The 19,896-nt window shown below is 31.7% G+C and overlaps 1 protein-coding gene across 1 annotated transcript in view; it reads left to right on the top strand.

The window, feature by feature from the left end:
• Positions 1–12,717: 12,717 nt before the first annotated feature.
• RhoGEF2 (Rho guanine nucleotide exchange factor 2) overlaps positions 12,718–19,896 on the top strand; it is a 193,492-nt gene continuing 186,313 nt past the window's right edge. The window contains exon 1 of the mRNA XM_085954363.1: positions 12,718–13,047. The gene's annotated coding sequence lies outside the window, so the exon portion shown is untranslated. The remainder of the gene's footprint in view (positions 13,048–19,896) is intronic.

The raw sequence follows: 19,896 nt of genomic DNA, 5'->3' as shown, positions 1-19,896 counted from the left end.
CCTTTTGTGCACTTTATTCGAGTCTATGAGCATTAGCGCACTCGTTGTTTTGCAAGGGGCTTAAAAATCCTGCTAACCCAATCGATACTATTATATTCGTTTGAAACTTACAAGTAACCTTTTTTATTTAAATTTGAATAGCAAATAACGTTTATTTTGCTATGGTATTCGCACATATATCGAGTTGGAGACATTATGAATATTTTAAACACGTAATTTTTAATGAAAAGCAGTACTTACAACAAACTTATTAAACAAGATAAAAAGATAAGTCTTGACAGAAGGAAAATATTATGGTTGAAAGAATCTAAAGAGATGGCTTCATAAGAACACAACCTGTCGCAGTTAGCGATATCAACGATTGTCAATATTTGTATAGTTTATCGAATTTTAAGTTGTATACTTTGTTAATTTGTGTTATAAATATCTATTATGTAAATATGCATATTATGTATCAAGTTGGCATACCACACTACTTCATTATAATCGTCACGAATTCACAGCCACATACTGTATTAGATGCCAAACAAAATATGAGTATGTATGTATATGAACATCTGTGTAACCTAAACATATATTTTCATATTATTAGTGTTAGTATACTTTAGTGTCGTAGATGCGTCTACGTCATCGTAGGCCGTAGAGCGAAGACCGTAGACCCTATTTATCAAAGTGCATTGTGGCGATGTGGAAATTTTTATTCATTCTAATATAATCATACCTGTTGAATTATTAAAATAAAGTACATAATTATGTTTTAAACATAATATTTTAAAACATTTTGTTATTTTTTTAGTATGATTCTGTCCATTTTCTCATGAGCAGTATAATATTAAAGATCGATTGCATTATATTGTATTATAAAAATTACCAATTATATGATACAGTTGGTATTAGTGAACCCCTAGTTTGGTAATATGACAAAAAAAACATTGCAACATTTGAAAATCTAGGAAAGTAAAAAAAAATACTGTAGAATTCAAGTCAAATGGTTCACTTATTTTCATCGTATTATACAATTAATTATGATCAATTTGAGAAATCAAAATAATGTCATGATTATATCTGTACCTCAGAGGCAGACGGATGCAAATCCAAATACCCAATTGTTCAGGAGAGCCAAAAACAATTTTTATTTTAAACGAATACTCATAACTTCTAAGAAAATATACATAGAATGATCATTATTTTTTTTATTCTAATTCAATTAAAGTATTTCTGGAATATGTAAGAAAGGAATAAATATAATACAATTTTATATCTAAAAAAAATAAAATAAAAAACGTAGTGTGGATTTGCATCCTTCTGCCTCTAAAGATATTTTGTTAATGTGGATTTGCATCTTATTTACCTAGCCAAAATAAAACAATTTATAAGTTAAAAAAATTTATAGGTATAAATATAACAAAGCAAAACACATTTTTTTTAAATTTTTATTATGTCATCATCATCATCACCAGCCTGAATCTATTCACTGCTGGATGAAGGCCTCGCTAATCTCCAAGCTGATTCCACTTCTCTCGTTCCTGTGCGTTGCGTTGCCAAGTTTTTCCGCAGAACTTTATCATTTCATCGATCCAGCGGCCTCTAGGTCTACCTTGCGGATGTTTTTTACCTCTTGGATATACCACTGGATGACTAAATTTGTCCAACGATTGTCCTTTCTTCGAGCCATGTTCCAGCCCATTTCCATTTGAGGTTTTTAGCAAACTTTATCACATCATTAATCCTTGTCTGTTCCCTTATCCACTCATTCCTTTTTTTGTCCTTTTGCGTTATGCCCAGCATGCACCTTTCCATACCACGTTGTGCTACTCTAAGTTTCTGGATCTCTCTTTTACTTAGGCTCAATGTTTCACACGCATGTGGTTACGGGAAGTACACACTGGTTGAACACTTTGCATTTTAGGCATTTTCGAAGAAATTATTCAGGCGACCAAAAGCACTCCAGCCTAGCTTTACTCTGCGAACAATTTCATCAAATATACATCCATCTATAGACACTTATTGTGCCAGATAGATGTAGTTTTTCACCTGTTCGAGCTGAATGCCATTGGTGAGGATCTCTTTTTGGCCCGCAAAGCAGTTTAACATGACTTTATTCTTTGATACATTTATTTTCAAGCCTACTTTGTTGCTTACTCCAGCGAGTTACTGCATTCTGCTTTGGAGGCCTTCTGAGTCTTGCAAACTACTATTTATTGTTATCGGCAAAGCGTGGATGACTCACGTATTCTCCATTTATGGGGACCCGTGTCATTCCAGTCAAGTTGTCTAAATAAGTCTTCAAATATAGCTGTAAATAGTTTAGGTGAGATTGTATCACCTTGTCGGACTCCTTTGCTGATAGGAAATGCGCGATGGTTTATGGAGTTGTTGTTGCGCTAGGTACTGTATATATTATTGAAAATATTTATATAGCGCCCGGGGATTCTTCGATTTCTGAGTGCATCGAGTATTGAAAAATTCTTTATGGAATCGAACGCTTTCTCATAGTCTATAAAACCCATGGATAGCGGCAGATTGTATTCCTGTTACCGCTCTGATTTCTCTGATGACTTGGATAATATGGTCCATAGTGCTGTATCCTCCTCTAAAGCTCGTTCTCCTGGCTGGTTCTCGTCTAGTACATATTGCAGACGGTTTGAGAGAATTTTATCTTAGTGTATTATTGGATTTGCATCCTTCTGCCTCTAAGGTAGGTATGGCACTTGCATCTTTATTCTATGCATATCTTGGACTAGGACTTTCATCTCTCTGCCACTAATAGATAAAGCCTTTAGCATGACGATTCTTAAAAAAACTCATTTTCCCCAAAAACGGAGTTGCATCCGTCTGCCTCTGAGGTACAGAATTATTAATTCACCAAGTTTACACATTTTTCTGGTTAAGATTTAAGTAAAAAAAAAGTCCGATGAATAAAATGGAAAGTCTATATACGACATTACTTTTTCATACTGTGTCCAAGCATGTCAATGTCCTTCTTGCAATACATATTCGATGACGAATCACCTTTTTGCAATTCAGTTGCTTGTGATACAAGACCCTGAATACTTCGTTATTGTACAACTCTAACTTCTTCGATCTATGATAATGATAACGGTTAAAGATTAGTTTAGCTCTAGGTTCAGGAGGCGTTTCTTTCCATCCCCATATGTTTAATAAGTGCATTTTTTCGCATTTTACAATGAATGTACTATCTGCGTAATATCTAAAGCTGGATATTTTTTTCTACTTGTCTATATAGACACATTATTCTCAGTTCTTACTCATTATTTACCTATGTTATTATTCTCCCCATAATGCATAACAATAAAAAGTGTCGTACCTATATTATGCTTCCTTCATGACGTCTACTTGAGAATTAATAATTATTGTTACAGTTATATGGGCTTTTCAAAGGGATAGATTAATTTTCGATCATACTATTGTAAGTACTGTAATGTACAAATACGTCAAGTGAGGTCATGTTAAAACTATCAGAACATTTAATAATAAAAACTGACAATCTACAAAACATTGTATTAATTCTTTATCTGTCATTAACTGTTTCCCCCTTTCAATCTCCTACCAAACGTCTTAGCAAAAATTTTGATAATCAGGCGATGTATGAGTATATAAGTTCGTGTTTTCTGACTTTTTCAATTCTTTTTTTTTTAATTCTCATCCATTTATAACACAACAGTCGAAAATGTATAAATCAACAGAAAAAATCTATCACGAGTGATTTAGTCGTGCAACGTGATTTCAGTATAGTTCTAATACATTTAAATACCAAGTAAAACGACAAATCCCGTTAAATAATCTGACGTGGGCTCATGCGTGACGTGCATCACGTGACGTGATAATAGTATGTTTATGGCCTTATGATGCAAGAAGTTAGATGTCTTCTAACTTTTATGAACATGAAGATTCACTGTATATTGTATATAGTGCACACTGGCAAGAATAAATCCATGCATGCAAGTACAAAGCTCATAACGTTATACTTATAAATAACGAAACATGATAGAATTGCGTGGATTAACAGTGTCTAGACATACGTAGCTAATTATTATAATAATTCAACGTTTTATAATCAATAATATAATAATTTGTTATTAGTACACCCCATTAGACCGTACGTCACTGACTTTATAGGAGACAATAAAGTACTTAAGCAGCCAAAGTTACGCTCTGTAAATTATTTCAGGTGCACTGTAAAAGCTGAAACATTTACGAGCAAATAACAGACGACATTTTATTGTTGCAAGCTAATCAGATGAGCTAAAACATTCAACATTTTTACATAAATAGCTGCAATCGATTATATTATAGTTTTATACATCAATTAACTATAAAATTATTCTTGTACCTTTCATAGCTCTTAATTTATTACATGGTGTTTAATTTTATAAAATATTGCGTATTATTGGATTTATATTTTTGAAAAAAAGTTTAGATACCTAGGTACTTATATTATTTTTTAGTGTGCGAATGACGCTAGAAATATATTACCACCACGTCACATGAGCGCATATGAGCTCACAGTAAGCTCGCGCCGCGGGAAAAATGCGTGCAATGTCGTTTTACTTTTAGGTACCTACATATAAAAAAAAACAGATACTCTCATTCCGTAGTACATTTGAATGAAAAATAAAAATGTCAGTACCTACTTATACAAAAATGTATCAAATTTTTGAGTCACATGATCTCACATATTTTTTTGTAGTTTGGAAGAGAGCTACAAATGATAGGTAATGCACCAAACACATTACCATCGCGTCACGTGACGTGTAACAGTAAATTGTATAAAACAAAATTTCAAATACTATCATTATTTAAATAGTTTGGATTAAACAAATGGGCGATCTAAGAAATATTAATAAAACTGTATATCTCTCCCAAAATAACCCATGTTGTAATTTTCGTAATTTGATCGAACAATAAAGATGTAGCATTTCTAAAATAATTTATATGATGACTTTTTCCAGTAGCGATTTCCTTTGATACAGATGGCGCAATTGATTTATTATTTTTCTTATCATGGGGGGACTCAAAATCAGCCGATGCGCCGGGCAAATACGTTCCTAAACCCACCACTGAGATTTTCTAAGAAAATGGAAACTTTTCTTACCCCAGCGTCCGTCATGTTTCCTGTTTTGCTACGTTCTTTTTTGACAAAACCCTTAATAGACCTTTCAAATCAATATTATATTAGTATACATTATGATAAATACACACATTATTAGTATTTTAATATGGCGAAAAATAGAACGTGAAAATTCGTTGCTTTAGGCCATTTTTGTCGAATGTAACAAAAAATAATAATATTTCTTCGAGCGTTGTTAGTTCCCCATTTGACCGCACGTTTTGCTTTTGTTTGACAGGCTCAAATAATATGATTTATTTCCTAATGTAATTATTACATTTTGCGTTCTATGCTTCGCGAAATAATATTTAAATATCGTCTGACGAAATTTCTATTTATATTGGAAAATAGACGTTTAGCCACAGGTAGTTAGCTAAACTCCTCTCTCTCCCTCTCTCTCCCTCTCTCTCTTTCTCTACCCATGATTTCTAAAATTCAATTTCAATATTTTCAAAATGGAAATTTCTCAGCGATTTGATTAAGTACACCTCCGTAGACAAATAGATACGTAATGTAATCATTCGAAGATACGCTTTGTTATAATTTTAATTAGGTAAGGCTTTCATTTTGGTGTAAACACTGAATTTATGGAAAATGTCTGAATATTAAATTTAATTAATGCATCGCTTGCTTACCTTTCTTAGTTCCATTGATTTTATTTAACTGAAATGTTTTACAGAGACAACAGCCAATTATTACTAAACGCTGCTTTTTACAAACAATGAGATAATAGTTAGTGATGATCGTTGATATAATGCCACTTGACAATAATTATTGTGGTGCCGAGCTTTGACTATAGATTAGTACCGAGGATTAGATGACTAAAAGTGACAATTTAAAAATGACTTTTTACCAATTTTCACATAACCAAATACCTATTTATACATGAAACTGAAATCAAAGATGTAACTACTTTATGTGAAAATACATACCTAACCATTTATTTTCAACATTGAACCTATAGGCGGCTCTCGTGGTGCAGTGGGTAAGGCACTGGCCTTCCGCCTGAGAGTTTTGGATTCTATTCACGGTGATGACACACTATTTATATGTTTTTTCTCAAAACCTGGGTGTTTGTGATTGTCCAAAATTACTAACAACCACCTTGTACGAAAAAGCAACGACATGGTTATTAATAATTCTTAAATATATATAAAGTATAAATTATATATATAGGGTATATATAGGGTATAAATATATATAAGGTATAAAGTTATTATTTTCATAGGAAACTGTCGGTTTTGCTATTAAGTGATAATTGCAGGTTGCACTATATTATATTATAATGTTTTGGTTTTACCCAGCACTCTAAATGGAAAATTTTACGAACTGGAGCGCTCGTTAATTTTCTGAAAATAATAACATAGTTATCTAATTTTATGTGTGCTTTATAAAAATAAGTGTGTTAGACTCCGGTCCATTTTGACCCCTGGTTTTACCGGTCTTCTTTTAAATGCGACAATATTAAGAAACATAGAAATATCCATATTTTTCCATATAATCTTAATAAATGGTCATTTGAAAATAAGATATCATTTACAAAATATTAAAAACAGTTATGTAGAATATAGAATAGCATAATAATTACCTTCGAAGTCGATTTCCTCAGCTTGGTCATCTTTCAATAATTATTATTCTCAGCATCTCAATTATCATATTTCAAATTGAATTCATTCAATTCCAGTAAGAGTGAAAAAATATCCATTTTGGACAATAATATATTTTAATATGAAAAATGTCACTTTACAAATCTAAATATCAAATAATATGAATCCCGTTTGTCAATAATAAATAATATTCATATCAGTGACTTCCAAAAAACTTAGACTACGTACCTAGAACAGGACCATAATAACAGACGAAACCGTTGCTATAAACGTCAGTAGATCACGTGTATGTAAAGTTTTTTAATATTGAATTTGTTCATTTAAGATAGGCCAGGTGAAACTATAAAATATGTATGTAGATACCAAATGAATTTGCTTGAAATTTCCTAGTTAATTAAATTTTCTTAATTTTTAATTTGTCTGCCTAAGGGCGTCTAGGGGCGTCACTGTACCTATTGAAAAATTCAATTTTGGTATTTTAAAATAACAACACATTTTATTTAATTGTTTGCCAACCTCTGATATTACTATAGGTACCTACCTACCTACCTGTACATAGGTGATGTGTGTATTTAATTTCAGACTTCAGTAAAATTGCTATTAGCGATCGCGTATCTAAAAATAGACCGGACGAAGCGGTTTGTGGCTAATCCTCTGTTGAATAATATTAAACCCATTGATCTAGAGTCGAAGTTAAATAGTCGGACAATGGGCGAGTGGATGAATTCATTAATTAATTGGACACGCGCGGTTCGTATCCGGGAAGGGGGGTAACTTTTAATCCGATCAACCCAAGGCGGAACGTGACCGGACGAGCGGTCTGTGCAGGGCCGCGCCAAATCAAGAAAACAACATGGATGACCTTCTCTCCAACGAAAATGGCTGCGATTTCATAGCGCAATGCGTAGTTGAAAGGATGGAAGCGGGGTCAGAAATTCTATACCGAAACAAATTTCTTCCTATAGAGATATAGAATTACAAATTAAATATCTATTTTCCGTAGTGTCAAATTATAGCAAACTCGGTAAGGAGCTTACCGCAATAATGAATTCCGCATATCCAATTTTCACTTAGTCAGTCATCCATTGACGTAAACACCAGATAATAGCTGACTCGATTATTTAAATAAAAAGAATATTATTTTGGTTATATAAATAGCGAATAACAATTCATCGGAAATGTCACTCGAATCTAAGTACCTGGTCCTTTACTATCTCAGTCTATGTAGTGTCAGTTTATTTATATTAGGTACTGTACCGATTGTACCATTGTGCTTATATAACCATAAATAAACTCTCACTCCTCCATCATCACGAATAACCACGATCGTCTTTCATCTACAACACCATCGACCCTCACATCCACGACTCCTACATTCCCTATATAAATCACTAAAGTGTAAAAAAAATCTTGAATGTGTTATAAAATCAAATAACGCTACTTGGGATTAATCATTATTCTTGTAATGTCCAAGCTGATTCCTTATTTAACCATAGACAAATGATCACTATGCATTTTTCTAAATTCGATTAGGCTATCCCAAATCAAGAAAACCACGGGTTTTCCACTGGCATACGTCCTGCGTGTGGCGTGAATGCCAATACGGCAAAATGCGTAGAAAATACTGCCCGAAGGAATCAGATATAAAAAAACATATTTCATTAAAAAATCAAAATAAAATGAGAAAAAAAACCAAACGCCAGTATGTTAGAAAAATGTTTTTAATTCGCCCCGTACTGAACGATGCTATCGATATGTACGCAATCGAGGGATTTTTAGTTCTACAGATCGCTGCCAAGAGGTCCGCAGCTATGGGTGAATATATATATTATATATATATAGATGTATATTAGCATTTATATAATATCAACCACATTTAAAGAATACAACGGTATTGCTCTTCTTATAGTGATATACGTACCTACAATGAGCGAACATCAACATATAAATAAACTATGTAGGTATATTATATTTACAGTTTTAAATCGTGATATCTATTGAGTAATACAACCAATGACTAGATTTTGCAAAAAAAGGAAATAATAATATGTAATTAGAGATAATGAGTAACAAGGCGTACCTATATAACAAGCGCATTGAAGGGTTCAACTTGTTACTAGGCCTAAAGTCATTATCTTATTACAATCAATACTCAATGTTTCCTCAAACCCAAAAATAGGTTTAGAAAATAATATGTAACAATATGTCGTGTCGGTCTAACGAATGCGTTACATTCCAAGGCATTGAACTGACAATTATTGAAATGTATCTTGTAAAACATACTCATTTGACCAGCTAGCATGTGTATGACCTAGTGCATGACCAAAAACATAGAACGGGTGTTGGGCTCATTTCGGCGGAGCGTTGCGGTATCTTCAGACCCAGTCAGTGATGCCAACCGTACTATAATTATAGTACAATACTATAATTTTAATTCCGTGGAAAATGTAAAATACTATAATTTTACGCAAAATATAATAAAATACTATAATTTTAAAGGATGCAAGACGAAAAATGTTCCTGTACTATATGTTTTTCAGAAATACTATAATTTTTACGCCTTTGTACTATAATCAGCATAGAAAAGTATGGCAACACTGGACCCAGTCAATGACACACAATCAAGATGGAGATGGAGATACAATAATAACGAATAAATTAGACCAACTTAGATGACCCACGATGAACGAGTCACCCGTGACAAAAAAAAATGACAATGGGCCAGCCTGAAAGCAAATGAATTTTTCAAATTAAAATTCATTTTTTAACATACAGTGAACATTACAAATTATTAATTTAAGACATTCACAACATGACATTTTGAAACAAATAAATATTATTAAAACGGTATTATTATAAAAGTTATTAAACAGTAGAAAAGTGTAAATACAAAAAATATAAATCAGATACGAGGAAGTACACCGAATGAGCTAGTCAGACCCTATAAAACAATGCCCACCTATATACTCATCCTCACGCAGGTGGAATATGTCAATATACGAAGTGATTTGGTTGAACAGAGTTATTGCCCTCCCAATTGGCATTACCAATGGCAGGTTAATTCTGCTGCACCTTGGGAGAACAGACAACTGAGTTAATTACCAAAAACCAATAGGTTTACATACCTACTTAATCAAAATACAAAATAGGTATTTAGTACACATTCTATGTGTATCGTCTAGTGTTTAAGCTACATTATGTAAGCATACTTAAGAAGAAGCCAGTTGAATTAAGCTACGGATAGTATCCATACGACCTCAAGTAAAGGAGTCTCAAAATTTTCTTTTGAACTAGCTCCACGATAAGGTCGTATTTAGACTCGATCAACATTGTACAATGTACATACTAGAAAGATGGTGTCAAGTTGGATTTAAAGACATCGGTTGTCCACAACTGGAGGAAAGTAGATAATAAGGAATAAGTATTTAAAAATATACATTTCATTGTTTATATTGTTTTTCGCTAAGATTTTAATTTGCTTTGATTTTTTTGTTGTAACTTGATTTGCTTGTTATATTTATTAAAAATAAATAAATAAATACTTATTGTTGATTTCGTAATTATAATACTTGTAGTGCATCCCTATTTGCGAGTGGGTGAACGTATCGGCAATATTTGCTATAGACTCCGATAGGTTTTTGTTCACGGTTACACCACCGACCAATATGCAATAAAAAATAACGAATATCAAACAATATACGTCCTCAATATTATATTAAAATAGAATACATTATTTTACGAACATTATTGTAGTCTGTAATCATGGCCATTAAACACAGCTTGTCACAAATTGAATTTTGCAATTGAAAATTGACCTATTTCCTTTATACGGCGGCGATTAGTTATGGGTGTGTAATTTTGAAACGTTGACCCTCCTCGTGGGTGTTGCATAAAGTCGTTTATTGTTGAATAATGAATTATTTAAATGTGTTAAATTTACCGCAAAACGACAAATTAGCAGGCCGAAACTTTTTGACGTAGATTGAATTAAAGCGCGGAAAGTCGTTTTGATTCAGAATTAACTGCGAAATAAATAAAATTACGGCATGATGTCCATTATTTAGACCATGCTTTTAAAAGATTTAATTTAGATAGGTAAAATATAAAAAAAATATACATATACCTACACACTGTACAAAAGTCGAATGTATAATCAACACACCATTCGATACAATATCTGAACGGAGAATGGATACTTTTCCAGAAAAGGTTAAGTATAGATAGAAATCAGACAAAAATCTGTAGGATCACCCTTATTGCAACATAATAAATTATGTAGAGTTCAGTTTTAAGTACATTGGCCACGATTAAATCACTTTGGGAAGGTGTTAGTGTCATTTGAAATTAACGATATCAATCCAGCGCTCGGAAAGAAAAATTTTACGAATCGTAGCGCTCGATATTTTTCTGAAATTGTTAACATATTTTTTCAATTTTATGAACATTTTATGAAAATAAGTGTGATAGATTTCTTCTTATATGATGGCCTACCTAGCTCAGACGGTAAAATTATTTTTTCAACAAGAAGGAGCGATAATTTCGGGAATTTTATGAACCGGAACTGCGCTCCGGTCCATTTCGAGCCCTTTAAATCAACACCAACGGGTGTCGACTGCACTGCCAGAAGAATCTGACACTATTATACAATGCAATGCAGATATAGTTAATTTGTCAGTCCCTTTCATCTTTACCTATTTATCTGTTTTATTACGTTTTTATTTATTTTTTATTTTATTACGAAGAATAAAAAGAATATCGGTTGATTCTGGCAGACTAAATTTACTATCAGACTAAAATTTTGGTGTAATTTATTTTTCACATTTTTTTTTTGTATTTCGCGCCAACAGTAATTTAGTAACAAAATTTTTATTATGAACATTTTTATATTTCCACATTCTTCACGTGGTTATATAAATTGTATATAGGTACATATAGCTAAATTATTCGACAGTGGCACAGTGGGCGGTTCGCAAGCGTACTGGGTATCATTTGCGACAATGCTTTTTTCAATGTTACAAGCAAAACCAATAGCTTTTTCCGTACCCATGATGCCACTGTATAAGACGACTTTTGATAGTTTGGGCAGGAAAGAGTGGAAGAGCCAAGCATATAATAAAAATCGAGCACACTTATTTTTATAAAATACACATACTATGAGATAACTATGCTAATATTTCCGTAAAATTATCGAGCGCTCTGGTTCGTACAATTTTCCATTTCAAGCACTGGAAGCACAAGCTTCGTCTTTTTCCTTTAGATGCCCCTGGAAGGCTGAGCATTCCCCAGAAAACTAAAAGAAATCATTCACAGCTTCCACAAAATGTATTTGTGATAAAATCAACAAACGCACATTTTAGAACTTTTTTTAATTACTGTAGAATTTAAAAAAAAGTTTTGTGTATAATAATAATATTATCTCGATCTATCTCTGGATAAAAAATTCACTCAAATTAAAAATTTTGCTTTAAATTTATACCGCCATCTTTTGTAGAATACTAAAATGTTGACAAAAATATTGTACATTCTCAAAATGCCACCTGTTTAAGTTACGTCTAAGTTTTAAGTTAAACCAAAATATGAATAATTTCTATGAAATACTAAAGTTTGTATCTATCAATTTTTGAAGTGTTTTTTTAATATAACCAGCTATTTTTTATTATTCTTCGATACTAATTATATTATTATTAAATTTATAATAATTTCAGGAAATCAAGTACCTATCGTATTATTTACATCATAATATTTATTATAGCACCGTTCCACTTTTTAAATTAAAATCTATATAATCTCCTATATATTATTATTTTCACAAACTTTTTTCGTTTTTTTTTTTAATAATATTATTTTATTAATTATTAATAATAATAATTATTCGTTGCTATGAATATTTTGTGCAACAGGATGCTGCCCGTTGATTTGAAATTATTTGTCTATTATCTATTTTTGTGCAATTTTCAATTTTTGAATTCTGGTAACATTGTTAGTGGTGCACCATAAACCAAAATGGTAGGTTGTCCGCCCCGCGTTGAGTATTTACATATTTTTTCCTGAAATTCAGTGCCTTATCAAGACTGACAATTTTCGTGTTTGTAGTATACATTAAATTTGCCTCAATTGTGTTACGCCGAAGTGATAAACACGTCACCAATTACTTGGTTGACGATCGTGGTTCGCCAGATAACTTTTGTGCCCATTGCCAACTTACTGTGACGGTCGACAGAAAACAATAATTATATTCATAATAGTGTGAAGGACGTGGCGGAGGATTATTTAAACAAAATCAAATGTTTTAAAGTACAATCTTTCAAAGTGAGTAAATCCTTCTCAAAACTATTACATTATTGTTTTTAGAGTGTACTTGATAAAACTTTTTTCTGAGAATTCATGCACTTAAAGACTGCAGCGATACGACATTTGACAGATCATTTTGTCTCTTTTTGTCATTAATGCATTCACCGCGAGTTTGAGCAGGATAACGTCATTTGTAATAATAATTGTCTATGCAATTTGTTTGTTGAATAAATGTCACTCCCAATTTTTCATTTTATCATTGTTTTGTCTAGTCAACATTTCATATTTCAACCTACACCTTTATTTATATATCAATCAGTACACAATCTTTCAATCTCTGTTTGAGCTATTAATAGTTGGGAGGTATTTCGTCAAAAATGACATTTTTCAATAGTTTTTGTGCGATCTATGTTTAAGTATGACATAAGAATGACATAGTTTGTGTAGGAAGAATAACATCGTCGCCGTTACGATCATCGTATTACAGGCATCAATCGAGTTCCTCGTACTCCTGTCTGAAATAAAAATAAACATGCATGTCTAGCAGTCTGAGAAATAAAAACATGGTAAACATTTTCGTAAAAATCGCGCATGCGTCGATTTATTTATTGTTGTTATTTAGACTATTTGATTTTTATCAACTTCATGCTACGTAAAAATACGTGACTAAAATAGCGGACAGTCACACTTAGTTACATGGGTACACTTTCTATTAATGTATCACAAATATTTCCGAAGCTATGCTATAATATACTTGAATTTAGAAAGAACGAAAAAAATATGAGTCGATAATTTATATGCTACTAAATCTAGTAGAAAAGGTATTTCGAACACCGAAATAGTATAAATATATCATAATATTATCTAGAACTTAACTGTAATTATGTATATCGTTTTCACATTGAAGATGATTCTTTAACATTTTAATATTAATGACTTCTTCTACTTTATTTATTATTAGATTACTAACTTAACGTAACCCTTGCTAACCTGACAGTACACAATACAAAAGTCATTTACTTATAACAATTATGTTCTGATACAGACCATTCAAGTCCATAGCCGACTGCACAAACGCCCTCCAGGATCTCTATCCCAAGCTCTCCTCCAGTCAGTCGGTTACACTCAGCCTCTCTGCATCCTTCTTGACGTTATCCATCCATCTCTGGGGGGCCTAGGGGTTTCTTCATAAACTTTCAATGGAGGGCATAATATGTTTGGTGTACTTTTTCAAATATACATATTAATAATCCACAGTCAAGTAGGTGGATAATGGCCCCCACATCCTGAGGTGGTCCCCCATAACTATTGCTAAGGGGTGGTGTGATGTTCTACACGTTCGTGTTCACTAAATGCTATCCCCAATGGAACCCTCAGGGTTCCGCAAAGTAAAATTAAGGGTGCTCTCTGTATTTTTAGCGATTTTTTGTATGTTTATAAACCCACTTGAATTATTCAGTTGTTGGCACTCGGTATTCTATTCCTTCTTTCGTGGTAGTCAAGTAACATGCGACCCTTCAATATCATCATATCACATGGAATTGCATCACATAAACACATATTTGTAAATGTTAATATTCTTTAAGTAAAATAGCAGGTGACCTCTTTTACTATCAGAGCAAATTTGTGGTGTGTTTATCTCACTTAACTGCCACACCAGGCCCCCAGGCTAGAATCCTGTCAGCCCCCGTTTGGATTAATATATGGAACTGAAGATGTATGTTAGTTTAAATTAAATCAGCTGTTGTATGGATACTTAAGTACTGTGTTTTGTTAAATGATTTGTTGTGCATCACCCGAAATTGTGTCAAATGTGTTTGTCTATCGAGCTATACTTATATAATATTACTATTATAGTTATTGCATTTTAAACGACAAAAACAAAACATTTTGTGTTAGAGAATATCTGTAATCAAGGAAGAGGAATTTAAAGTTGTTTTTATCATGAATGATTAGATTTATCAAGATAGGAATACGTAAGTACGGCTTACATTGTTTTTAAAAAATAAAATCTCACATCTATAGACAATAGAAACTGTTATTATTTAGAAAACTGAACTGAAATAGTACCTTCTTATTTCAACAAAAATACACAGAATTAGGTTAGATAGGTATTTAATTATTAAGGTCTTGTTTTGACCTATTCCTTCAGATTAGTGTTTCTGCAATCCCAATTGAGTAGGTAAGAAGCAAAAGGACTTATATACATTTTTGAAATACACAAAAAATCAAACTTTGAAATGTTCAAATTTTACTAAATAACCTTATTATTTTCAATTTAAACAATGATCAAAGTAGCTCAGTACACTCTATGGATATAATATAATAAAACTTATACTTAATGTAGGTACTTATAAACCCCAAAAAACTACATTATTATTTTTATATCCATAAATGTAAGTGATGTATAGACGCTCTTTTGCTTTTGACCTACTTAAATAAAGTTCCATGGAAAAATAAAACTACTCGTCATTACAAGCTCAAAATATTCTAGTTACGTTTCTAATTGGTGGATGAATATTAAATTTAGGTCACAGCTTATACCTATACTGAACTACCTTTGTGCAAGAAACCCATGAATCTTCACATGAAATCTACTTACTCAAGTATTAAGAAAAAACGCGCAAAACACTATGTTTAGCTACGCTCCATGTGTCTTGAGAATCATCTCTCATTCGTCAATGTCAGTAAATGCAATAGTCACAACATAGTTGCACACGCTGTATGTTCCTGTAACCTGTACGATATTTCTATCAATATGTACATTACTTACTATAAAATTATCCGCTCCACTTTGTATACTTAAAAAATCAATATATGCAAATTTTATAGGTATTTCAAGTTAATTATATTTATATAATTATATTTATATTTCAAATTAATTTTTAAAAACTAACCAGGACCATCTAGAAATTGTATTCTCAGGTCATTGAAAACAAATAAAAGTATGACTAACAAAGTTTAGTATGCACTATTTATGTCAAATCGTAACTACTTACAACTTAAGGGGGGACATGCTCGTCGTAGGTCAAAATTGAGTTTTTATTGTATTTTCAAACCATGATCCTGGACACTCCTTAAACGTTGTAGATAATCTATTTATATAATTTTGAAGCCTTATTATCCTTTATAGTTATTTTAAACATTTGATGACTGCATAAAGTATTTTTGTTACATAAAATAGTATTCTTTTAAACCTCTCGCTCTAATGTTTTAGAATATAGTCATATTTCGGTACATGAATGTGCAGTGGTGTTAAGATTTTTTACTTTTATTAATTTTTGAACGCATTTATAAAACCATTAGTATAATTTATGACGAGATAATTTTAGTAAAATATTCACGATAAAAAATTATATTGATAATCTCTGTGATCCCAAATTTGACAAGAATTAGGCATTTTATTATTCAAAAAATCGGCAAGATTAACACATTTCAAGATAATTCTAAAGATACTCATTATAGGCTATGTCTTTGGCCATTCAAGTGTGATAAACATCCTACGAATAATAATTGCTTTATAATAATTATTGACCTAAGAATAAGGTAGTGTTTTTTTGAAATACGCCATTTCTTTTGGCATTCCCCAGTGGTTAAGCTACAACATACGGCCGTAGCCATAAATTGACAAACTATAATTAAAGTAGGGAGTAAAATTATGTTAACGCGCGTGTTTGAACATGTACCTAACCGAAATTTCTTTTATTTCTTTTTAAGCGGTATAGCTTATAATAAGTATCTTTAGAATCATCTTCAAATGTGTTAATCTTGCCGATTTTTTGAATAATAAAATGCCTAATTCTTGTCAAATTTGGGATCACAGAAATTATCAATATAATTTTTTATCGTAAATATTTTACTAAAATTATCTCGTCATAAATTATACTAATGGTTTTATAAATGCGATTAAAAATTAATTAATGTAAAAAATCTTAACACTACTGCACATTCATGTACCGAAATATGACTATATTCTAAAACATTAGAGCGAGAGGTTTAAAAGAATTCTATTTTATGTAACAAAAATACTTTATGCAGTCATCAAATGTTTAAAATAAACATAAAGGATAATAAGGCTTCATAATTATATAAATAGATTATCTACAACGTTTAAGGAGTGTCAGGGTCATGGTTTGAAAATACAATAAAAACTCAATTATGACCTACGACGAGCATGTGGTCCGTTAACTACTCTACAAAGACGACCGGTCTACCAACTAAGTCACCGAAGGTGGAAAATTATTATGCAGCTGAAAATATCATACAGGCAGCCCTTGTAGTACAATGAGTAAGGCACTAACTGCTCATTTGAACGCTCATGGTTCAATTCCTGGTTGACTACAATACACCTACTTATGATTTATCATTGGCGGGATGTTTCTGTGATTGTTTCACTGTTACTACACTTCTGTCATTAGGCCTCATGGCCTAAAAAGAATATAGAAGAAAAACATATTAGTTAGACAAAAAGATAAAATATGAAAGAGTTAGAGCCTAATTCAGAACCGTACTTAGAAGCGTAAGTAGAAAAGATAAACAATATGTCACATGTTTTTTCTTACTTCCACTAAAAGGTGTTCTAATGAGAATAGTGTATTACATTATTCTCACTCAAAACTGGGTCGCCAATTTCAGTATCATAAGTTTGGCATCTATCTTATGGTAACACTCTTATTTTGTTAATACTTGCATTAAATTGTTTTAAATAATTCTGTGTATATAAATAATTGACATTTAAGTATATTCAACCTTTATTATAAAATATTTAAAGGAAATGTTTCTCATGTCAGAACTTGTCGGACAATAAAATATGACAAGTTGTGGTAATTTTATTGCAGTTGTGTGGTCAGTGAAACTACTTTGTTTGAAAGCCAATCATAAAAGATTTACAGCTCATCATCATTGATAGCTTCCTATGAGGTTTGCATTTCAAATAAACATTGAGCCACTTAATTTACTTTCTTAATAATTCTTCATAGACTTTGTTCATATCGGGTAAATGTATTAAAATAATATCTAACATGGCGACCACAATATCAATAAACTGTGCAACACCAATTTAAGGAACAGATTAGAAATCAAACCATTTTTTAATTGTTTGCAAAATATTGTTTTTTACCTAACTACTAAAACTCAATGAATCACTCCTGTTGTCTTTATCTTATCAGTATTTTGATAGAAGATAAAATTTGTGCAATTTTATTGGATCTTCCATGGGAACCTCAATATTTTTATTATCATTATTAAGTACTTTCTGACTAGAAGCGATACATTCTGATTAAAATTACTAAGTAGATAGGATTTCTTTATAAAAAAGATAATAATAATCACCATTAGATACCTAAATAATTATATGATTAATAATTTATTTATTTTCATTCCTTTTGTAGTAAAAAAAATAGACAAATATTTTTTATGAAGAATATTTTACAAAATCTTTTACAGTTTAATATTTTATAAAAGAGGCAAGATGTTACCTTTGATCAAGGATTTATCCTGTGTTTTCAGTCACTGTTATGACACTTTGTAGCTCATTTCAAAATGGAAGATAGCAAGAAATCAAACAACAAAATTATTGATGAACACGAAAAATATGAAATACTATATAATAATCGCGCCACCCAGACTACAAAAATTCAAATAAAAAACTGGAAACATAATCATAGAAGGCAATATACATTCATTGTCCATTTTTTAAACTTATATCTCTTACTATACCTTACTTACTATTACTAAAAGGGTAGTTTAACATATTTATGGTATGAGGCGGTTAATTATTATAATAAGTTAACAGTGTGAACTATCAAAAATTGCTATGTTTTAACAGGGTGTGTTAACTCTTGGCTGTGTTAACTTTTAGAGCGAGATAGACAGTTTTGACAGTTGAGACGGCTAACTTATTGTAACAATTATAATATATCGATACATAAATATGATAAACTACCCTCGATAGCAGCCGTGTGTATAGAATAGATGCGCAAGTAAGTTTTGAGATGTATGAATATTAACAAATTTTTAATAGGTACATTTGATGTTGGCCGAATCGACAAATGATACTTGTGCTTTGTGCTGTTTTCCTCAAGTAGGCGTAAAATACTAAACTCAATAGTCAGAAACAAATAATCTTCAATACCTTTTACATTTTCTGTTATTTTGATATGAAATAAGTCTTAAGTAAAACCCCATACATAATATTACGTAATCACCTCTTTAAACTAATGTAATAGACAACCCTGTAATTAAATTGTAATGTTAAACTAATTAAATAATTAAAGTAATTAATCGTGATGTAACTAATAGAAGATCGATCTGCTAAAATCCATATTTAATCCTTAGATAACATTCCATTGTGAATACTGATAATATCCCCCACTGCCATTTCATATACCAAAGATACCTGTATTGACCACAGATAAGGCAAATACGCATGTAACCTCAATTTATCATGAAATATAAAATAAAATCTATTAAATATTCCTAAAGAAACACTTTGGTTCCTTAGGCATAAAGCCCACCAAAAGTGTCAGAGCGGGGCGCAGTCGGCATGTGAAGTGTAAATACATAACCATAATCACACGCCTCTTGCCGCGCATTACCTCTCACCTATGTAAAAAGCGGCGCCGATCACATTTCGCCTCGTGTTTCTTTGCAAAGCTATAAAATTTATTAATTTATTTGTCGGCTCTAAATTCATTTTCACAATGATGTCGTTGTGCTAGCGTAGTAAGTTATTATTTGCAATAACAATAAGCGATGTAATTATAATATGTATGCGGAATAAGCGCGCGCCTGTACGACGACGCTCCCGCCACCGAGTAAATTAGAGACCGTCGCGCCCCTTTCGCTGGTCACATCCAATAGGCCCTG

Source organism: Rhyacophila brunnea, unplaced genomic scaffold (assembly GCF_057557595.1).
Source record: "Rhyacophila brunnea isolate RB1 unplaced genomic scaffold, BYU_Rbru_1.0 scaffold_4, whole genome shotgun sequence".
Taxonomy (NCBI): domain Eukaryota; kingdom Metazoa; phylum Arthropoda; class Insecta; order Trichoptera; family Rhyacophilidae; genus Rhyacophila; species Rhyacophila brunnea.
Note: the sequence above shows the minus strand (reverse complement) of the source record. Positions and strands in the feature narration are given on the sequence as shown.